Source organism: Cupressus sempervirens, chromosome 9 (assembly GCF_028749045.1).
Source record: "Cupressus sempervirens isolate cs-2001-9-10 chromosome 9, ASM2874904v1, whole genome shotgun sequence".
In the NCBI taxonomy this organism is placed as follows: domain Eukaryota; kingdom Viridiplantae; phylum Streptophyta; class Pinopsida; order Cupressales; family Cupressaceae; genus Cupressus; species Cupressus sempervirens.
In genome coordinates this window covers 531,040,631-531,065,992 of record NC_143126.1, presented here as the reverse complement: position 1 = coordinate 531,065,992, position 25,362 = coordinate 531,040,631, and positions in this window count along the sequence as shown.

The following is a 25,362-nucleotide window of genomic DNA, read 5'->3' as shown; positions in this document are numbered from 1 at the left end:
GGGGATCCTTAATTTTTTGTCAATATTGAGGATCGCATGTTCTAAACCCTCAAGCTATAAAGGATCAAAAATATTCTAGCAAAGCCAAATGATCTCCCATTTCCCTACCTTAGCCCTCTCCAGAAAACCAATAAAAGAACTTAAGACATTTATATTGGTTCTCCAAGTGAAATTGTAGTTAAAAACCCCTTGGCCAAGAAACTAACTAAGACAACCCTAGACATATCATCTACAGAAATCAATATCCTATTCCATCTCTCTGGCTTGACATTACCCCTAAAAGCCATCGTGCACACCTCCAGGGCATGATACAAAGAGATAGACAATACCATGCTAAATATTAGTAAAAGAACACTTAACAAATACTATTCGAAAGAGATAGAAAATGACCTAGAGATAAGTATAAAATACTCATCTTGGGGGCCCTAGAAATATCTAGAAAGGAAAGGGACATTACATCACCTATTGATCATTATAATTCATGAGCTTTGCTAGCTATATGTAGCAAATTGATAGATCTAGCCTACTTTATTCATTTCAATATTGCTTCTATTTTAAGGGATTTGATATGATTTAGTATAACTCTTCATTTTTATGTATGAGTTTTAAAAAAAACTCTTAGTAAGGCTATAGGTTAGGGGTGGGTATCCAAATTGCCACTTTAAGCTATGATGTATGAAAGTCAATTTAGAAGAGGCTCAGGTACTAGTTGGAATATATCCTCTCCTTCCACTCCTCTATTAGCCAATTGTTCTTCTCAATTTCCTTCTTGATAAGTATATTTTCTCCTAATTTCTTCAAACTTATCAATAAGTTATAGAACACTCTAAAGTTTTGAATTTATGGTCCAATTTGGGTTTTTCTATTTTATTAATGCATTTTGAATGATCTAAGAATACCCTTCAATTATGATTATCTCAATCCTCAATATTAGACTTTTTATTCTCCCTTTACGAAGAGTTTCTAGTTCTGCTATATTGCTTGTTTCTATTACCAAGGGCTTATCTCTTTTAATGATCTAATCCCCACAGTCTACTCTGATTATAGCCAATACCCACCTTTCTTGAGTTTCTTCTTGAGGCTACATCAAAATTTAGTTTCTTCCATCCTTTTGGTGGTGGTTCTCATTTACATTATTTTCTTGCACTTTGGTTTTTCTTATTAGTGTAGACTAATGGCAGGTTAATTAAGTGCTACCACTTCTTCTTGATTTATGCATCCCATTTTGTGAAGGTCTCTTCTTCTTTGGTTGTCTTCCTTAAGTCATTATTCATAAATTATATATTAATAGCTTCTACTTTTTTGAGGAGAGAGGACAGACTTAGCTCTATATCATTAAATATCTATCTATTCCTTTCTTTCCAAATTTCTCACATTAGTATGGCAAGAGATATGTTCCAAAGTTTGTCATAAATTTTGTATTTAGTACCATTGGACCACCTAGTTAGATGCCTATTTAGATCCCAAGGAGGGGGGTCGTCCAATTTAGTTTCTATCAAAGCCATTCCCAACAATCCTTAGCATATGGGCATTGGTAAAATAAAAGCTTTGTTGTTTGTTTATTTTCTTTTCATAGATTGTATCTTGAGGGTCCTTTGAACCCCATTTTCCCAAGTTTGTTGGCTGTAAGGATTCTATTTTACATTGTTTTTCATAAGAAGATATTTACCTTTGGTAAACCAGGTAGGTCCTAGTAGACATTTAAAGGCATGTTTATGCTTTCCCACCTTTGATAATTGATAATTAGATCGTGTCATTTCTTTACATTGTATATTCCATCTTTTAAAGCTCCCCAGATTAGTTTGTCTTTCCTATCTTTATAATTGACTGAATGATCTCCTACAATTTTCTTTAATTTCTCCTTTTCTTCTAATGAAAGTCATGTATTTTATAGAGATTTTCACTTCTAGATGTCTTCTCTATTGATTTTTTGTGCTTTGGATATAGTCTACTACCTTTATCCCCCATTCAATGGTTAGCATACTTTTGATATTTACTGATATATTCAATCTATCTAAATGGGGGTATTTGTTCCATGAATCTTTCCAAAATAATGCTTTGTTTCCTCTTCCTAGGTCCCAAGTAGCATATTTAGATGTTATTGGGTGATATTTGTGCATGAAATTCCAAGCCTCTGATCCTATTGATGGATTCCTTGTTCTCAAGAGTGATCTAAGATCAATACCATTCAAGTATTTGTAATATAAAATTTTGGCCCATTTACTATCTCTTTTTTGATACATTTGCTAGACAATTTTAGTTTCCAAGGCTTCATTTTTCCAACTAAGGTTCTTAATTGCTAATCTACCTAAGTCTTTTGTCCTGAAAATCTTTTCCCATATGATAAAAGCTTATTTCTTTTTGTCTTTTGTTCCTTTCCAAAAAAGAGTTTTTGAGTTTTGATTCTACTTTTTTGTTGATGTTTTTGGGTAGAGGGAGAAATGACATTTGGTATGTGGGTATAGATGAGAGAATTTAATTTTTATTGCTCTATCAATTTTGGTCATCCTTTTCTCTTTCAAGTCCTCCATCTAGTTGTCCATTCTATATAAGATATTTTCCCATCCTTCATTCTTCTTTTCACTTTTTTATAGATAGGTTCTTAGGTAGTTACATGGGAATGATCTTTCTTATATCCTAACTCATTGCAAATATATTCTTCCATTTCTAATGGTGTATTGAGGAAGATATCTGATTTTTTACCATTTACTTTTAGTCCTAATGCTTTTGTTTGTGTATATAATTTTTTTGAAATTTTCATCTTCTTCCTTTGAACTAACCCCTGGTAAAATTGCATTGTCAGCAAATTGTTGATGAGTGATATTGGGGATATTTCTAAAACTATTATTCCTCTAATGATTCCATTTGTTTGGGATTTCTTAATTGATCTCCCAAAGGTTTCAGCCATGATTATGAATAAGAAAGGTGAAATTGGGTCCCCTAGTCGAATGCCTCTAGATATATTGAATAAACCTTCGAGTGTGCCATTGATAAGAAGTGAGATTTTAGGTTTTGATATACATTTAAAAATGATGTTGATCCATTGGATGGAAAATCCAAAGGCTTCTAGTGATTTACATAAAAATCTCCAATCCACAATATCATATTCTTTCTAGATATCTAATTTCTTAAGCATACATGCTTCCTTATTCCTTGATGTTGAGTGAATGGTTTCTATGATGATTGATATGCCAGCTAAAATGGATCTGCCTAGCATAAACACTATTTATTCTTCTAAGATGAGTTTAGGAAGAATAACTTTTAGTTAGTTTGCTATAGCTTTTCATAGAATTGTATAAATTGTGTTACATAATGTTATCGGTCTAAACTCTCCAGGTTCCTTTCTGACAAGTTGTTTTGGTATTAGAGTTAAGAAGGTATGATTACTTTCTATTAAATGTGAACCTCCATTTCTAGATGCTTCTATTTTTCCTTTCTTAAGTTCTCCCCTAAAATTTCCTAGAAACTTTGAAAAAAGAAATCATGGAACTTGTTTGGTCTAAGAGATTTATCTAGATTGATGCTAAAGAGTACCGATTTAATTTCTTCTAATGTGAAGGGTTTATTGAGAGACAAGTTATTGTCTTCTATGATAATTCTAGGAATTTCTTTTAACATCATTTCTTGAGATAATCGGTTTGACAATTCTAAGTTGCTAAGGATGTTCTCAAAATAATCTACAAATACCTCAGTGATCTTGGTTGGGTTTTCTTCCATATATCCTTCTTTATTTTTTATTTTCATAATTTTATTAATTTCTCTATTATGTATAGTACTATTATGAAAAAAATTGCATTTTGATCTCCTTCTACTAACCATTCCTCCCTTGACTTTTGTTTCTAGAATATTTCCTACTTAGCTAGAATATCTTCTTGTTTTGTTTGAAATTATTTTTCTTTAATGTATTTTGCATTTTCCATTCCTTTTTTAATAACTTCTTCATATCTTCTTCAATTTTTATCTTTTCTTTGAATATGTTATTGAATTGAGATTTGTTCCATTTTAGGATTTTTTTCTTTAAGCATTTTCAATTTAGATACAAAGCAATACATTTTTTTATCCTTGAACATGTCCTTCTTGCTACCATTTCTTAATGTTTTCCATGAATTTATTATATAGGAACCACATTTTCTCAAATTTAAATGGGTTCCTAGTTGGTTTATTAGGTTCTACTAAGTCTATTCTAACTGGATGGTGATCCAAGCTAGCAAGAGGCAAGATGGTTGCCTTTATTTCTAGATCTATATTACATAGTTCTCCTTTAAAGAAGAACCTATCAAGTTTTTATACTATGAATTTGAAATATTTTATCCTATTATTATATGTAAATATTTTATTTTTGGTTGGAATATCTATTCGTATATTCTTCTCCACCCATTCTCTAAACTCTAGTGTTACCTTGAAACTATTTGTGATCTCCCTTATTTCTCTCTTTTTTTAATATTGCATTGAAATCTCCTCCAATGATGATGTTTTCATTCAGGTTATTTTCCATAAGTGAACTGATTTCATTCCATACTACTTTCTTTTCTACTTTTTGAATGGATCTATAGACATTTAATAAGATTATTCAGAGATTATTCCTAAGACTAGTGACTCTACAAACCATCTAGTTTCTTTTTATATTTATCATATGTATATCTATCTTCTAAGGGTTCTATGTTATTCCTATGCCTCCTAAAGCCCCATTTGATTCCTTGAGTGTTGTTTTCTAGTGACCCAATTTTAGCTCTAGCTTATTTCCTTCCTCTATATTCAATTTAGTTTCTTGAATTAATATAACTTCTGATTCAAATAGTGTAAGGTTATGCTTCTCATTGATCCGTGGGAAGGATCTTCCCCTACCTTACATTTAGGATTTCACTGATGTTCCTTTGCTTTCCCTATTAGGATTGACCTTAGATAGAAATAATAGTTACATGCAAATATAACCAATATCAAAAAATAATAGATCACACAGAAGAGAATGCAAGATACTAGGATTTAATATGATTTACTCAATCTCTGGGCTATGTCCCCCTAACCCCCGTAGAAACAACATGGGGGGAAAATTGTGCCAAATAAACCTCTTAGTTTGATTAAGCTCCACATCACAAAAATCTCCCACTTTGAGAGTAATCAAACTCCACAACAAGAACCTCTCACTTAGAGACTGATCATAGCACTATTAAACCTGTAGCTCCCACTAGAATATCAAACCACCCTGGACTCTATTGTTATTTTACGATATTCTATCCAGAAGACCAACCAAAGTTGAAGAGGAGTTCAACTTCTCCCTTGTTACTACCTTGGTAAACATATTTGCTAGATTATCATCTATGCTTATCTTCTCCAATATTAACTATCCATCATCCAAAACTAACAGAATGAAATGGTACCACAACTACATGTAATGCAGAGCTAAATTCTTTGCAAGATGAATGGCACTCTAGCTATTTGTAAAAAAATAATTATCCCTTTTTGGGTGTCCCAACTCTTCTAGGAATTATTTAAGCCATATCATCTCCTTGGTTGCCTCTATAGCAGCATAATAATCTGCCTTTGTAGTGGATACAACACTAACCTTTTGCAACCTAGAAACCCAACTCATTGCTACTCCACCAATAGTAAATACATAGCCTATATTACTTTGCCTTGTATCAATATCCCCTACCAAATCTAAGTCAACATAGCCTTGTAAATCAGTAGTAGAGCCCCCAAAATGTAAACACTTATTGGATGTTCCTCTCAAATATCTGAGAATCCTTTTAACTGCATTCTAATGCTTTATTCTTGGATGACTCATATACCTACTAATGACCCCCACTACATGTGCAATATCTAGCCTCGTACATACCATAGCATATATCAAGCTTCATACAACTAAAGCATAAGGTACCTTGGACATTGTATCTTCCTCTTCTTGTGTCTTTGGAAACATCTCCTTAGTCAACTTCAAATGACTAGGTAAAGGTGTGCTGACAACTTTAGCATTCTCCATAGAGAAATGTTGCAACACCTTCACAATATAATTAGCCTGAGATAATGTTAGTGTCTTGTTCTTCCTATCTCTGCAAATCTCCATACCAAGGATTCATTTCGCTGCCCCCAAATCCTTCATAGTAAATGAATGTGCTAAATGTCCCTTTAACCCCTTAATAGGATCCATGTTAGACCCACCTACAAGCATGCCATCAATATATAAACATAAAATAATGTAGTTGTTATCATCCAACCCCTTAAAGTAAACACAATAATCTAAAAAACACCTACTATATCCATGCTCATGCATAAAACTGTCAAATTTTAGATACCATTAACGAGGTGCTTGCTTTAAGCCATATAAAATTTTCTTCAATCTGCACACTAAGTTCTCCTTACCTTTGACTTCAAATCCCTGTAGATGTGTCATATATATCTCTTCATCCAAATCACCATGAAGAAAGGTTGTTTTAATATCAAGCTACTCCAAATACAAATCTTTAGTAGCCACAATACTAAAAGTAGTGTGAATAGAAGCAATTTTAACAATAGGAGAAAATATCTCATCAAAATCAATGCCCTTTATCTGTGCAAATTATTTTACCACTAACTTGGTTTTAAATCATTTCTTAACTCCATCCTCTTCTTTTGACCTGTAAACTCATTTATTCTATAAAGCCTTTTTACCTGTAGGCAATTTGCATAAATCTCATGTCTTATTTTTCAACAAAAAGTCCATTTCTTCTTTCATTATAGACCCCCACTTAATCTTTGTATCCACCAGCACAATTTCATCATAACATTCATGTTCACTAGCATTGGTAAGTAAAATAGAATACAAAGAAGGAGAAAATCTTCTAGATGTTTACTTAGCCTTATTGACTGTCTAAAATTCACTAGGGTGTGTGGTATTACTTGTTGTGGTTGTTCTAGATCATGAGGAATTACTGGAACATCATCTTTTGGAGTATCATTCAACACTACATAATCATATTCTTTCTTCTCATGTTGTTGGATATTTGTACAACACTTTCTTATTGAATATGGCAATCATGCTTCTTACAATTTTATGATTTTTAAAATCCCAAAGTCTATAACCAAATTCATCAATGCCATATCCAAAAAAATACATTTCTTTGACTTAGCTTCCAACTTGGTTCTATTTTCGAAATCTATATGAGAAAATGCTTCATACTCAAAGGTTTTGAGAAAAGAATAAATTGCCTTCTTACCAGTCCATGCTTCCTCCGGTATACTACTACCCAAAAGAGTAGATGGACCTCTATTAATCAAATATACAATAGTATTGATAGCCTCTACCCACATGTTTAACGAAAACTTGTATGCAACCTCACGCTTCTTCCACGCTCCATTGTAGTCATGTTCATGTGTTTAGCCACTCCATTTTCCTGTGGAGTCCTTGGAATAGTTTTTTGTCTAAAAATACTATTAATGGAGCAATAATATTCAAATTCATATCTGCAATACTCATAACCATTATTATATTTGGTACATTTTAATTTCTTTCTAGTCTCAATTTCAACCAAGCATTTTCATTTCTTAAAAGTTTGAAATACATCAAATTTTGGTTTAAGGAAATAAACCCATACTTTTCTACTTGCATCATCGAAAAATGTAACATAATAATGAGAGCCACCAAGGGAAGAAACCTGAGATAGTCCCCATACATCTGTATGCACAAGCTCTAATCTCTCACTTTTCTTTTCCTTCCCACTCTTCACAAAACTCACTCTCTTTTATTTTCCATACATACAACTTTCATAGAAATCCATATTAATACATTTTAGACCTAGTAAATGTAGTGCCTACCCTTGTTTACCTTTTTTTGGACACATTGTTACTATTATTGTCAGACTATGTTAGACTAGTTTTATGTAGATGGATTAGTAGCATTGTTTTGAGACTATCAGACACTATGTTATGGATTCAGTTGATGTATGATGAGATTATTTAGACTCTACATTTCATGTATGCATGATGATTATTACATTGCTTTTAGTTATTGATGATGATTAGTTAGATGGTTTATTATCACATGTGTTTTATTATGGATACTTACCCCATACTTGCATATGTATGGTGTGCATGTTTGTTTTTATGTATGGTGTTTTTGATGTGGTTAAGGAAGGGAGTTGTAGTCACCTGCTAGTCGAGATCTACACGATGCACCACTTCCTACCATTACCTATTTAGCTTAGCATATATATGTATTGTATGTACATGCATGGTTTTTATGTAGGTTGTAGGTACCAAGTATCGACTTCCCTGAATTGCCAGGATGAGCGTACCCTATCGCACTATCTCAATGGTAAGAGAAGGGAGAAAAATTCTCAAGTCCAAATCCTAAACCCTTAAACCATTTGTCTTAGAGAGATAGGAAAAGTATTTGGATATTTTACCTTTCGAATGTGTCAGATGACATAATTCGTGATTTTTAACCCTTTAGATTGATTTTGTATGAATTGTTCTATGATGGGTTTTTATATTTTATCTTGGAGGTCTATGGTGAATTTTCTATTAATTAAGCCTTAATAAATAGATTTAATTAATAAATTAATTATTTGGGAAAAATTAATATAATATCACGACCTTTAGATATTTTAATTATAATTAATTAGATGAGAATTAATTGAGAAAAGAATTAAATAAAAGAAATTAGAAATTAAAATTAATAATAATAATAATAAAATAATAATAAAGTAATAAATAAATAATAATAATAAAAGTAATAAAAGAATTAAAATAAAAGTTATAAGCTTGCCTAGGAGTAAATGCACTTCTTGATTTGCACATATGTCAACAACATAGGAGTTAGTGCACCAATTAAGCACATGGTGTCTAAAACCTTATGACTCATCTAGAAGGTTCGAATAGACTCATGCTTAGTTGTCAACACCTTTTGGTTGTTTCTAGAGACATTCTAGGTGCTTCTTGAGAGTTCTTTATATTCAGGCACTCCTAGAAGCTTAGGGAGGGCGTTTGGAGAGCATTTTTGGAGGACTCGGGAATGTGGGAGAAGGAAGGAGCTTGCTCTGCAGTTTCTGAGGAGAAGCGAATTAGCATCAGTATCTGGGTAGACACTTGGGATTTTGCCTATGTTATTTCCACTTCTCGAACTTCCTGTCTTCTTTGTGTCTTCTGAATACTTTTTGAGGATTCTATGTGTGTTCCAATTATTTCAATCTAGTCATGGATATTCAATTCTTATGTGAGAAAATCCCTCATGCGTAGATCTGAGAATTCTATGGGCTCGGGTTTAAAAATGTATAGTCAAACCTATTAGAAGAATTAATGGATAAATTTAGAGAACAATTATTTAAAAAGGAAATTCTTAGATTTAGAAAGCCCTTTTTATTTTAAAAAAATTATATATTTGTTCTCTTTTTAAATTATGCAAATTTGCATACATATATGTATATATATAATATATATATACATATATGTTGTCATAATTGATAATAATTTGTATTTAATTATATATATATACACATATACATATGTATGTATGTATGTGTGTGTATATATATATATATATATATATATATCACAGAGTACCTGTGATTTGCAGTGTACCTGCAACCCGCAGGTCGCACACGTTGTGGCTGGTGGATTATTAAATAACTCGCCTTTGTTATATTACAACGTTGATATGAGTCGATCAAATACAATTCAATTTTTATATTCCGTTTTTATAAAATTTTATTATTATAATTATATATATATATATATATATATGTATGTATGTATTTATGTATGTATATATATATATATATATATATATATATATATATATATATATATATATATATATATATATATATATATATATATATATATATATATATATATATATATATATATATATATATATGTATGTATGTATGTATATAAGTATATATGTATATATTTTATTAATAATAAATAATTATCATATTTAAAAATGATAAATTATTTTATAATAACATAGTCTAAATAGGTTCAATTTAATTATTTTAATTGACTTGTATTATGAAGAAAAGAGGAGAATGAAAAGAATTGGTGAATTCCCATTTACTATTTAATTTTGATGGGGGTCATTTTTAAGTAACATTTATATAAACAAAATGTCATTAGAATAATTGGAAAATCAATTCTAGAGTTATGGGAAATATTAATCAACACATGGGTTAGGAAAAACATGCAAAATATTTCTCCATTCAATATCTAAAGTTGAAAACAAAAACTAAGACCTCCACACATTATTCAACTGTGTAATTTTAGCAAACCAAAACATGTGCTTGCATTGTGTTTTCTCTTTGCTATCTATTTTGGGTTGACTAGTGTTGACCAGTTATAAGACATCTACTAGAGGCTCAGGGGTTATGATTATGATGTCATGATGATTTTTTTGATTAAGATCTTTATAAACCCAACCATGGTTATGTGATGGAATGCTTTATGAGATATTTGTATTTATTGCTTGTTATTGCTTTTCAGTCTTCTTGAGTGAAGCTGAGATTCATATGTATGAGAAATTTCACTTAACCATTTTGAGTCATCGATCAATTATACTTGGGTTTACTTTCCAGTCATTTGATGGAATTGAAATTGTTATCTGATCTTGAATGATGTCATGTTGTGACATGTTTTGACTCAACCATTTTGGAGTCTTCGATCAGTATTATTTTGAGATGCATTTTGGTTGCTAAGAACCAATGATTATTGGGAATATCAGGGATACCTTCAGTTGCCAATAGAGAACTATTGTGGTCATAATTATCTATGATGCTTTTCAGTTGCTCATGGAGATTTGATGATTATATTGTGGATTATCTTTTGTGATTTTGGTATTTATGATTCCATGAGCTTAGGGTAGGTTATCTACTTTTAGTGTCGAGAAGTGGCTTGCAATGGGGGCCGGGGACTTAAGAGGCTACCAGAGTAACTCATTGTAAGTTTCCTTAATAAGTGAAAACATTCACACCTAATACTAACTAAATGAACCTAAAAAGATAATTTTTTTGTTCTTTCCCATGCCTTGAGTGCTTGTACGGACTAGGATGGGAGTAGAGAGAATGCTTGGTTGCAACCTTGCATTTCGTAGTATGCCTCATGTGTATGAGAGGATACTAGTGGCTACACAGGGATCACTAGGGGGTCGAGGTCTATTGGGAGACTGCCAGGGTAACTCTAGCGTGATCCGTGCGATGACACTTTCTCGCTTGCATTGTAGGTTTCCTACATGTCTTTGTGTGCCTCTAGAACTAGATGTTGGTTTGTGATTGGAACCTTTGAGTTAGTATACTTTTAGGATTCCTGGACTTAGAGAGCATTTATGCTATGTGATTTTGATAGCCTGTTTGGAACTTGAGACTATCTCCTCAGCGTGGTGGGAGTGGACCATTTAGGTTCCACGTGGTTAGGTGGTAGTGCTTTACCACTCTTATCATTTTAGACTCATTTAAAGACACCATGGTTGATGCATTCTTTATGATGATGGACACGTATCCTTACATTGATGATTAACATGTGATAGATGATGTTGTTTACTTAACTTATGCTTTATTTTGCATGTTAGATTACTTATGCATATAATGTAGTATGATTTAGGAGTGACATTCCTACCTATGTTAATATCAATGATTTGCTCGATGATTTGGAATGTTACGCACAGAGGGATGGCTAGGACCCACGATGGTCTAATGATGCTATTAACGGTTCGAAAGAACTATGCACTTAGTTAATTATGTTTGATTATTTATGGTTTATCTTTTATGATGATGTAGCATGTATGACTTGTGGGTTCATTTATGTTGTTACATCATGGTTTAGAGTTAGTATGATGATGTACTTTATTTTCACAAATGTATATTTGTTTAAGCCTTTCATACCCTGTGGCATGTATAGTGGATGATTGAGCAATCAAGAATGTAATTTATGAACATCGAACTTTTCATTACTATTTTATGTGGATGTAGTGTTGGATGTATCATTATCATTTCATGAGGAGGTGATGTTAGATGAATAGTTAATTTAGATGTGATTCAACATTAAGGGATCCATAAAAAATGTAACCTGTTATGTATGTTATGCTTACTTTCACTTGTACTATTGTTATTTCTTCCATTATCATATGTATAAGTTGTAAATGGTTTTTAATTTCATGTATTAAAAAAAAAAAAAAATGCTACCAAACTTACTAAAACTTTAGGTTAATTCTTTGGATCCCTTGGCAGGGCGTTATAGTAAAACTTTCTTTGAATGAAGTACTTTCATACCTTTCTCCCTCATGTGCCCAATTTTGTGGTGCCATAGCACTATATTAAAATCTACAACATTTTTTTGTTCTTCCTACTCAATTGCGGCAATGATTCCTAAACATTTATTTTTCTCTGAAAAAATAAAAGTAGAAATAACAATATGACCTATACAAAGATATAAGGTGCCTACTTTCACACTTTTTTCTACTAGGGAACCTTTTGAAACTTCAAATTTTTATCATTAAAAGTAACTATACAACACTCATCATCGAGTTGCCCTACTGAAATTAAATTCCTACTTAGCCTTGGATCATGTCTTACTTCATGTAGTAGCCAATGATTCCCATTCTATAGCTCAATCTTAACTTTCCTTTTCCAAAAATTTGATAGGGTTCATTATCCCCCAAATAAACAAGCCCAAAATCCCATTGGACATAATCAATAAAATAACCTCTATGAGGTGTAGCATGAAATGAAGCACCAGAATCTAAAATCCATGAATCATCAACACTTTCTAAAGAAACAAGCAAAGCATCCTCTTCAGATTTGTTACTTACCATATTTGTCTCCTCTTTCCCTTCTAGTTTATCTCCTTCATTATTCTTTCGATTCCAACAATATTTATTCTTATGCCCTAGTTTCCCATATACTAACAACCTCTTGGTCCTCTAGATTGAGACCTCTTCCCCTTTGACTTTCTTCTTGATTTCCCATGATTTCTAGAATTATTTCCTCTCTCAGTCATTCTACCTATGCTTTGTGCATTCAAAGGACTTCCTAATGTAGATCTACCTAAGGTTTTCTTATGAGTTTTCTGACTTAGAAAAACACTAATCACATCATCAAATTTTAGGGTATTAGATCTAGAAACAAAATTACTCACAACCATCATTCCAACTTTCAGGCAAAGAACACAAAATCAAGAGAGCTTGATTTATTCATCAAAATTAATACCCATAGAAGATAACTCACTAGTAATAGTATTAAACTCACTTAAATGATCGATAATAGATCCACCTTATGTCATCTTCATATTAAATAAATGCTTCATGAGAAATACCTTGCTTGAAGCGAAGGGTTTTTCATATAGTTTCACTAGGGTTTGTATCAACTCTTCTATCATTTTCCCTTTTGTATTGTTAAATTTCACTGATGGTGCTAAGCATAATCAAATGCTTCCAAGTGGCTTTCTATCTAAAATCTCCTAGTCCTCACCTATCATAGTCCTTATTTCTTTGTTTTTCTTTCCAATGCCTTCCATAAATCATCCTAATAAAGATATTCCTCCATTTGCATCTTCCATAACTGAAAGTTCCACCCATTAAACTTCTCTACTTTTACCTTACCCTCATCTTCCATTGCTCCAAATCAACCGTGAGACTCCCACTCAACCATGAGACTTTCCTAGAGAGGATAGCTTAAAAAAAAATGACAACAGTCTAGCTAAAAAAAAGTGATGATCATCTAGGTTTGATACCACTATTTAGGGTTAACTCAAGATAGAAATAAAAGTTAATTGTAAATATAACCAATATTAGAAAATAATAGATCACATAGAAGAGAACACAAGATAGTAGGATTGAATGTGGTTCACCAAATCCTTGGGCTACATCCACCAATAAGTCCAATATTATTATTATCCAATGATTATAACATGTAATCCTTTATAGCTCAATACCACCACAAGAAGCTACAATATCACCATTAAATTATGAAATCCCTAACCCTAAGCCTTTTTATATAAGCTTTTTACTGCTTACAAAATTAGGGCTAGAAGAAGTCATCCAATAGAAAAATAGTAGCTGACGACTTTTACAATATAAGGTCATTTTGGGGCACTTCCCAAGACCCTATAGGGGTGCTACCCCCAAACCCCCATAGAAATAATATAGGGAGAAAACCACATCAAATAAACCTCTGAGTCTAATTAGGCTCCACATCACAACATGCCTTACAACCTCTCTTCATTCTTTAAGTGATTTCCTTCCTTTTTTAAATTTTTTTTTGATTCATTTCAGAGTTTTCAATTGTTCTAGTTAATGGATATTCCTAGATTATCCTTGGATATCTACTAATTTTTTTTTATGGTTATGTTTATATCTTCTTTTTTGTGCTCTTCTTCTTCTATTAATTCTATGACAATATGTTCTTCTAATATTATTTCTTCTATCTCTAGTTCCTTACTTTCTTCATTATATTGTTATTTTCTTTAATCTCTTCTTCATTATAGGCTTGATTTGTGTCCTCCATCACCCCAAATTATTCCCATATCTAGCTATTTACTGATTGATTATCATGTTCTTAATAGAAAAGTAGTAGCCATCGACTTTTACAATATAAGGTCATTTTTGGGGTATTGCCCCAAGACCCTGCAGGGGTGCTACCCCGAAACCCCCATAGAAATAATATGGGGAGAAAACCATGTCAAATAAACCTCTGAGTCTAATTAGGCTCCACATCACAACACGCTTACAACCTCTCTTCATTCTTTAAGTGATTTCCTTCCTTTTTTAAATTTTTGTTTGCTACATTTCAGAGTTTTCAATCGTCCTAGTTAATGGACATGCCTAGATTATCCTTGGATATCTACTCATTTTTTTTTATGGTTATGTTTATATCTTCTTTCTTTTCTCTTCTTCTTCTATTAATTCTATGACAATATGTTCTTCTAATATTGTTTCTTCTATCTCTAGTTCCTTACTTTCTTCATTATATTGTTATTTTCTTTAATCTCTTCTTCATTATAGGTTTGATTTGTGTCCTCCATCACCCCAAATTCTTCCCATATCTAGCTATTTTCTGATTGATTATCATGTTCTTTCCTTCAGTTGCAGGGTTGTCTTTCCTTTAAATTTGAGTCTTTAATAAATGTTTATATTTTCATGGGTATTAAGAGAACCTTTGTGATGTCCCTTTCTACATGTGTCTAATGTTCCTTTTCCCTTCTTTCTTCAAATAGATCTTTTCCATTAGTTGGTGTCTAGCAAAATTTATAACTCTTCTTCTTTGGCTTTTTTTTGGACTGTAAAACTACTCCAGTGTTTTGATGATGTTGTAGGGATATTAGTTTCCTATTCTTGTGATGTAACATAAATTGAAAAATACCCCTATTGAAGGTAATCCGGATCCCTACAAATAACCACACAATAGAAACACAACAACAAGATACACAAATGCAAGATCTGATACCTAATACAACTCTTTATTCATAAAACAAATGTTTACATGCAATGTGCCCATCTACAAGGCCTTTTGGGTTAGGGCCAAATACAAAAGAAATTATGAAATAATTTTGCAAGATCCCTCTAGATCTAACTCACAACCCTAATCCAAACTAGTCCAGATCCACACTTTGGCAAAAAACCTCAATGAAATCTCAACTTGTTTTCTCAAGCTCACCAAGCAACCTCCTAGTTTACCAAGTCTCAACTACTAGCCCTTCAAAATTTTCTCCTCCACTTGATCCTCTTCTCCAAGCTAGATGATCATATCTCCCTTTTTTGGTTTCCTTAAGACTCCATAAAAACCCCTTACGTATACCCAACTAAGCCAAAAGTTTTCCTAGTCCATTACAAATTAAAATAAACCCTTACATTAAATGCCCCTACAAGCCACTAGTCGATTGCAACACAAATTAAATACCCATACATGAATTAAATGCCAAAAGATGGCTCACTTACAACTCGAGCACTGTGGGAACCAAGATCAAATCTAGTGTCAGAGAAAACTAGACATAACTGAGCTCCTTCACTAACCAACAACAAGACTATGCTGAGTTCTCTAGAAGAAACCAAACCCCATCATAAACTAATCTAACTCAAGCAACACTACTACTTAGCTTCGAGTGCAAACTGGGCTCCCAATATCTACCGAGTACCCCAAGCATCATCAAACATCTTCATTAACCAAGTCACTTAGTTAACACAATATCCAAACAAACTCAATATCGATCGAGTCCCCTTCAACTCCAAGGTCAAATCTTACCAACATATAGGATTTCTATCCAGCTAAGGATGCTCCTACATCACACACCTCATGTTCAAAAAGATGTTCTCAGTAGATGGAAGAACATCTTTTGGGATTCTACACATAAATCCCAAATTGGTTCTTCTCATACATATCTTCCATGTCCTCAACTCGTACACACTTTCCCTTGACCTTCTTTTACTTCTTCACATCCATCCTCAGTGTGCTATAGGTCTTCTTTCCATGTTGATCTCCAATCCTCTTAGATTCTACCAAATTAGCTCAGTTGCCAATACTCATATTCCTCCTACTGAGATCTTCATTTTGCAAAGGAATCAAGGAATGCTTCCTACCACCTTTCACAATTGTAAATAAATTCTTGACACAATCATGCACATCCCTACAATCATACTGCTAAACTCTGCCAAGCAACACATGACAATTGTTCATGTCCACAATATCACACAACACTTGATCCTTATACTGCCCAATCTAGAAATCAACAAGGGATTGCTCCCTTACTTCCAAAGCATTCTCACCTTGCAACCAGCCAATCCTATAAGGATATCTCATTCTCCTCAAACTAATTTTTTGAACCATCTCCTCAACTACAAGGTTATAAATACTCCCACCATCCAAAATTACATTGCAGACTTTACTAGCAGACTTACAATGAGTCTTGAATAGACTAGTCCTTTGACAAGATTCCAATGTCCTTTGACAAACTAGTACTCACTAAGCTAATAAACTTTCTCCTTGATTTGGTTGACTATCTTGGACTTCAACCTCATTCACAAAAATAGTTCTTCTATCACCATCTTTAGGACATTCATAAAATCTATGCCCTACTTCACCATATTCGTAAAATGTACCCTTAAACTCACCTCTACCCATCCTTCTCTTCTGATTAATAGGTTTTGTTTCATCTTCTTCACTCGATTTACCTTTTGTCGAGTTATCCTACTTCTCCTTCCCTCTAGCATTACCTTGACTTTTCCTCTTCAAATTATCTTCTTCCTTTAGGGCATATTGATAAGCATCCTCAACCAAATAAATATTCAACATACCAACCTCATCTTGGATATTGAATCTCAAACCATTAATGTACCAAGCTACCTTCTCCTTTGACAATTCTCTATGCCCAGACTGAACAATCAACTTATGAAACTCCTCGATATAATATTTCATAGTCATATCTTTTTCTTTTAATTCTACAACCTTTTGAACAACTCAAGTTCATAATTAGCAAGAATGAACTTAGCCTTCAACTTAGTTACCATCAATCTCCACCTAGAGATCTTCATTTTACCTTCCTCCTCTATGTATCTTTGCAGTTCTTTCCACTAAAGAGTAGTATGTCTTTTCAATTTCATTTGTGCCAACCTTACTTTAAGTGGGTCCTCAACATCCTCAAGCACAAATTAGTCTTCCAATTCACCAATCCAATCAATCAAGTCTTTAGGAGTGCTTCAACTTCAACTGAGATCTAGGTCTAGCAAGCTAACCAGCTCTAGTTCCAATAGGTCTCTCAATATCACCAATTTTTCCTTCACCACTTCAAGGTCTTCAAAAACCTCCTCATAACCATCTTTAGTACTTGCATGCCTAGTTACACCACCTATAACACTCACAAATTCAGCAATCATGTCATTCTTCATAATGCTATCTTAGATCTAAATTATGCTTTAATCTTCTTTGAGATCCATTAATCTACAAAATCACTAAGATCATCAATTTCCCTAGGGTCCAATATTCTTTGAGGCATCTTCCAAGATTTTTTCAAACCCTTTTCAAAAATCCACAAATCTAGAAGATCAATTAGCTCCACAAGATCAACCTTCTCGTGTAGCCTTCACCCAAGACCTAGTGCAAATTGCCTAACTTTGGTGCTTGATCTACACACTTAAGAACAACTATGCTCTGATACCACCTGATGTAGAAAGAATCCAAAGATACCCCTATTGAAGGTAATCTAGATCCTTGTAGACAACCACATAGCAGAAACACAATAGTGAGATACAAAAATGCAATATTTGATACCCAATACAACTTTTTATTCATAAAACAATTGTTTAGAAGTAATGTGCATGACTCTTAGGCCTTCCAAGTTAGGGCCAACTACAAAAGAAATTACAAAACAATTCTACAAGATCCAACCCATAATCCTAATCCCAGCTAGTCCAAATCTACATTCTGGCATAAAACCTCAAGGAAATATTAACTTGTGCTCGCAAGCTCACCAAGCAATCTCCTAGTTTAGCAAGCCTCAACTACTAGAACTTCAAAGTTTGGTCCTCCACTTCATCCTCTTCTCCAAGATGGATGATAATATCTCCCCTTTTTTTCCTTAAGACTCCACAAAACCCCTTACTTATACCCAAATAAGCTAAAAGTTGGCCTAGGCCATTGAAAATTAAAATAAACCTTACATTAAATTCCCATGCAAGCCACAAGTTAGTTGCAACACAAATAAAATACCCATCCATGAATTAAATGCCCAAATTTGATTCACTAACAACTTGGGCACCACAAGAACCAAGACCAAACTGAGCATTGGAGAAAACCAGACATAATCAATTTCCTTTACTAACTGAGCACAAGACAATCCATTAAAGATAAGATGGGTTTGCAGTTGTAGGGAATGACCCTATTTTAGGTGTTTTGTCATTACATTCCTAAGAATAAAGAAAGGAAATAAAATAGGGATAGAATTTTTTGCCCATCCAACAAGGGTAGGAGACATGAATTACTAGAAACATTCCTATTTTTTCAAGAGATGGAGTAGTTCATAATTATAAGATAGAACTTGAGAGTGTTGCACCTTATTTTAGAAGATTATCTATAACTAATTTTGAAGGTATGACTAATTAGGAAACTCGTTAAAATAGCACACCTAGTGAAAAGTGTCAGAAAGAATGACCTTTTTATTTATGAATAGTCCCTTCTCTATTAATAAAATATTAAAGTTACATATTCACAAAAAAATGGGTCGAGGGATACAAGATCACCCTGTGTAAGTTCAAACAGTTCAAGGAGGAAAACTCATCTACTCAAAAAAACATATAATGTCCATAGGTTGAAGTCCAAACATTAAAAGATAACACAAAAAAATAAAATCCCTCAAGCTACAAGGTAAAAGCCAATGAGGCAGGATCTCTATCATCAAAACCCCATATATTAGTGGGGTTATGATGTGGCTCAAGATGATCCCACCTATCATCAGTAGGAGTGGCAGTATCAGGATCATTTTTTTCTCCTTCCAATCTGCCAAGGGAAATAGCTAAATCAAACTGAGGGAAGGACCATTTAAGGCCTTGTCTAGAGGAAGGCCACCAAGAATCAAGAGTAACTAGAGGAGCCACTAGGGTCTAGCCTAAACCTAACCTCCAAGGAGGCAAGGTTGAATGGCAACAACCACTGAATCTATGACCTCGAGGTGTGTGAGTGGCAAGAAAAACTTATATTGCCTCATTGGCAGCCATGAGGTGGAGTATGGTCTCTGGAGATAATTATAGTTGATACCCTAGTCACTATGTAGAGAGAATTACCCCATTGAGCAAGGAGATCCTAGAGGTGGGCCACCTCCAAAGCCACTTTGTGTGTGTACTTGAACCTACATCATTACATTGTTACAAATACATGCTTTAGTGTACATAGAAACATTAATATCAAGAAAGTTATGAGAGAATAAAATAAAATTTTGATATTTCTAGATAGTAAACAAATCTCTATTCAAAAATCATGCTAGATCTAGGAGTACTTAATAGTGATCCTAGGTGAGTCTCTAAGCACAACCATATGTCAAGAAAAATCCTCTGGACAAAATGGCTTGAATAGGTGATGAATCTAGTGCTAGTAATGTTGGGCACACTTGTAGAACCAAAAAAATATGTAGAAAACTTTATAGTTTCCCACAAAAAGGATATATGGGGTCAAGAACATCCAAATGCTACTGCCAAAAGCCTAGAGGAAGCCCATGGAAGAGGATGCACCAAGAAAAATGTACAATCTTCAACTTAGTAATAGATTTCCAAATAGTGGCAAACCTAAGGCTATAAGTCTTCTAAGAGGACTAAAAATCCCAATTTTGGTTAAGGACCTCAACCATAGGAAGGTGGGGGTGTCATGTCCCCTTTTCAAATAATTAAAAAAATAATAAACTTTGCTAAGGCAGGCAGGCTCCAAAAAGGTGAAGTTTCGGCAAAAGGGGGTAATCTTTGGAAACAAATGGACTAATAAATAAAAAATATTATTAAATTATATTTTATTAACCCCTCTTGGACGTGAGTTAGGGTTATGCCCTCTTTTAAGGGGTTTGGAGGCATTTTGGGCTCATTCCAAAACTTGATTTTTGTTCATTTCTTTATTGTTCTTCAGAGGTTGCCAAACCTGTGGAGAAGGAGACCCAAGAATGGGAGTTTTTAGGTTTCTAAGAAGGCTAATAATGGTAGTTTGAAGCCATTCCATGTGCATGCTCATACAGAGTTTGCCTTTGTGCTGAACAGTGCAGATTTGTGGGTTTTTGGGTGTGTTTTTTGTATGAGTTTGGTGTTTTCAGTTGAGTATTTCATATCATTTTGGGTTGCTACTGTATATCAGACTTTTAAATATTAAAATAGATTTGAATATATGTATTGGGACATGATTAAACTTCTGAGATAGATTATTAGTGTTTTTGTGTTGTTTCCAGGCATATTTTGTGCTATTTCGGGAGCTCGATGAGCATAGTTTTTGTCCTACATTTTTGAGCTGTTGTGTAAAGGCTATATAGATCTGGAAATGTCAATTTTTAAGCTGTTATGCTGCTGAAATTTTTGTAAAAATTTCCATTTTCAGATTTATTAATAATTTGTGTAGTTGTGAAGCTTTTGGCACTATTTTCAGCATACCCGATTTGGGGTTTCTTGAGAAATTTGGTGAATCTTTGGGATATTAGTTGTTTGATTTTAAAGATCTGATTTGAGGCTTGAAATATCATGTAAAATCAGAAAAGGGACATTTCAGTGGTATCAGAGCCATGATCTTGCCAGCCTGAGGGTTTGTAGAAGTTTGCATGTCAGTTTTGACAACTACCCAGATCTTGCATGTCATATTCTATGGTTGCATGTTGCTTCTAATCAGTTGCATGTCAAAATTTATGGTTGCATGCAACTAAGTGAAAGAGAAAAAATATATTTGCAGCGAGAAAAGAATAAAGAAATTTTGATCAAACCTCCAGTTGAAAGTAAAAGTACAAAATCCAAGGAAGGGAAAAGTATGGTTGATCCAGATGAGATGGCAAAGAAATTTTTCCAAGAGATCCAAAATACTCAAAAACAAACAGCGGATAGTTTGGCAGAAACTAGAGAGGCTTTGCGAATATTGATAGAAAAATTACAAGGAGTTGCATCTATTAATGAGAAAGGGAGCACTTTAGAGGAGCCAAGAAATCTGAAATCCACACCATCTAAATCAACTAAAACTATTTTCTTGCCTACAGATGAGCCACCAGTACCAAATCCAACCATTAATCCCATGGAAGAGGTTACAGGTAACTTGATTGCATTAAGAGCTACTTATAATGGCTTAGATGATGACTTTCGTAGTTCGGTTCCTTTTAGAGAATATGTGGATATGATGAACACTTTGATGCCTGTTACCTCTGGTTTTACCGCCAAAAGATTTAAATTCAAATCCGCGGCCTGTTCAACGGTTAGCCAAAAAATTGTTATTTTAATGCCCCGACTCGCCAAGGTTTTGTGACCGTCAAATTTTAGGTAGATCGACGATCGGCGCGATCTCATCATCAAAAGTCGCACGGGAGATAGTATTAGCGACATCGCGCCCGAACGACACATGTTTGGTGGGCCCTACGGGTGGGTCACAATGGAGGGCAGTCGGAAAGTTTTTCGGCGCCGTAGGCGCTATGGCGCTATCGCACGCCAACCAAAAAATCTCCATGGCAACATAGCGCCCGGTGGAGATGCTAAAGTCGGTGGGTGGGTCACATGGCCGAAAAAATGTTGCGATAATCGGATAAAGTTTGGCAGGCCGAAGAAAATCAATGGCGAGAACTTCAGACAAATATTGGGCCCCATTGCGTACCTCATCTTCCCAGTTGGCGGAGCCCGTGTCACGGCAGCGAATCAAAAAGAAACATGCACAGATAGGGACACATCATCAGTTGGGCGCTATGGCGCTATGGAAATTTAACCTCGATTTTCCCATAATGACATGGCGCCTGGTCGACACGTGGTCACCCTGTGAGGCCAAGTCGCAAGATTGCCTAATGGTGTTCCGCTGGGCCAGTGAGGAACCGCCACGTGTAACCAAGCTGGAGTCTCTATCAGTATGGTTGGTACAGTCAAGGTTTGCGATCTCCACCGTCAGATTTGATTGCATCAACGGATAGCGCCATCTCGTTATGGCGGAGATGCGTAGATATTATCATGGCGACATAGCGCCCATCCGCCGCGTGGCCATTCTACGGATCAAGTCTTGGGTTCACCAATCAGATGATGCCATGTGTATATGTCAGGACATGGCAACCACAAGCCCAACAATTTTTAGGAGGGACGACGAGTGAAGTACAATGTCGCTCTGATCGTCAGATCTGCAAGATCTATGGCTGGCGCTATCTCGCCATCAGGAGCTGCCCAGACTTTAGCATCAATGACATAGCGCCCGTGCGCCACGTGTCTTGGTAGGGCTGCGTTTCATGCCGTCAGAAGCAGATAGGGTGGGGTGACTGACGAACCAACAGGGGGACGCCATGTGTTGGCAGGCCCGGTGAATCAATAGGAACGGAGGGTTACAGAAGGTCAGGCTCTCCACCGTCAGATGAGAAAAGATCAACGGTAGGTGCCATGTCGCCTTAGTGAAGCTACGAGATTTTTACCATGGCGACATCGCGCTCGACTGACACGTGTCATTGGGGTCAAGTCTCGCCGAATGCATCATTGAGGTGGCACCGATTTGGATGGGGCCCAGTCACAGGAAAGAGAGTCTGCGGCAAATCAGAAACAACCACATGTGCCGAGTCAAAACACAAATATGTCGAGGGGCCAAATTTCTTGATATGACCAACGCATTAAGGGGTGGATTCTCCACCATCAGATCTGCAAGAATCTAGGGTCGGCGCTATCTCACCATGGAGGAACTACGCAGATTTTACAATAGCGAGTTAGTGCTCGGAAGACACGTGTCCTCGTGTTTCAATTTTTGACGTGGCAATTAGCTGACGGCCAGTGGTTAGGTAATAAGGTGACACAGTTAGTTCGATGAAGGCGGTCAACTGTGGAAGGGGCTCTCCAAGTGGCAAAATAAAGGATTACGATTGGCCCGTGTGGCCCAATCAGCATATAAGAAATCAGGTCGGCTAATAGGCCAGTTTGATTCATGAACCAAGATGCAGAGGCGATCGACGTATCTTGCGATCTGATCTTCGCGATCATTTTGGACCTACCAGGAATGAATGCAGGACATAAGGACACTCGACCCATCCGGTCGATCCATCTACCATTTCAGGGAATGTTGTGGTGTTGTTTCTATCCTCTCCAGGCTCTTCTCAGAAGAAATGAGATTTCTCAGTATGCAGGCCAGGATTTCAATCCAAATCCCCGATTGGATTCTCAAGACAGGAAGTTAATGCCAGTAGGTAAGAAGTGAATGTAACGCGGAAATCTTTAGTTGTGCCTGATCTATAAAGGCAGTTTCGTGATCTGTTCTGAGGGTCGATTCTTCCTGATTTTTCTCTGCTACTGCTTGCAGACTTGCAGTGTAAAACCCCTTTATCTCTGAGCCATGTAATAGCCTGTATCATCTCTTTCAGCCATCAGTGTGAATGTGCATCACTTTGCCTCCCATTGGTGTATTGTTGAGATCAACAATCTGCATACTGTATCTAGCTTTGGCCTATCGAATAATACATAAGTGAAATCTCCTTTTCTTAGTGTCATTCGGTTGGTTTCTTTTGATCTATATGTGATTACTGATCGATATAAGTCTGGATGTGTATGACTTTCGTATGTTATTCTGGTTTTGTAGCATATATATGGGCAGGAATGAGTCTGAACACTCTGTTTTGGTGCATCACTGCCTTAGATTAGACTAGGTAGATTTGCTTTGATGCTCTCTCTCTCCCTTTCCCTTCTGAGAGTAGATAGGTGCGCCCTAACAGTAAGAGGAAGCCGGCCTTCTCCGAAGAATCAACCTTGTAGTTCAAGTCCCATAGCTTGGAGTTGTTTCCATGTTTCACTAGGTTGTCCTCGCGCATAGGCCTTGGACAAGGGTGCAAACCTATGTGACAACAATGCCCAAGAAAGAGAATAGGAGGGAGCATGACATAAGTGGAAGAGAGCTCAAAAATAAAATAAGTAAGTTTACAGCACCTACTTTTGATGGAACAAACAAAATTTCAGCTAGAGCATGGCTACAAAAATTACAGACTTTCTTCACACTTAACCCCATGAAGGAGAGTGATGCTGTTCAATTTGCAAGTCTACACTTGGAAGATGCAGCCTATGATTGGTGGTATCATGGAATGACTACTCAAGGTCATGATCAGGTAACTACATTTGATGATTTCAGTCAAAGAGTGATAGACAGATTTGACCTCAAGGATGATGAAGAGTACTTTAAAGAATTGTCAAAGTTGAAGCAAACCAAATCAGTTAATGAGTATATAGAAGAGTTTCAAAAAGTGGCTGTTATGGTACCTGATATGAGTGAAAAGAGGATTGTTTATCTTTTTCTTGATGGTTTAGAAGATTCTGTTAAGGGTTTGGTTAAGGCTTTCTCACCCTCAACCTTACAGGAAGCTATCAAAAGAAGCTTGCAACTTGAAACTTGCATGCCTATGAAATCAATCACTAATCAAAAACCCCCAAATCTTTGGAAACATAAGGGAAATTTTCAGAAAAAGACTTTCCCAACACTACCACCAAAAGATGTGATAAATGTGGCAAAAAAGAAGGTAGATGAAGAGACTAGGAATGAATTACGAAGGAAAAAGCTTTGTTTTACTTGTAGAGAACCATGGGCTCCAGGACACAGATGTTTGGGGAAAGGTAAAGTGCACTATATTGAAGTTGCTTCAAAATCTGATTCAGATGAGCATGAGGAATTTCATGATACTGAGGAGGAGGTAGAAGAAGAGAAAGAAAAAGAAATCAGCAAGGATGGCACTTTAGCAGCA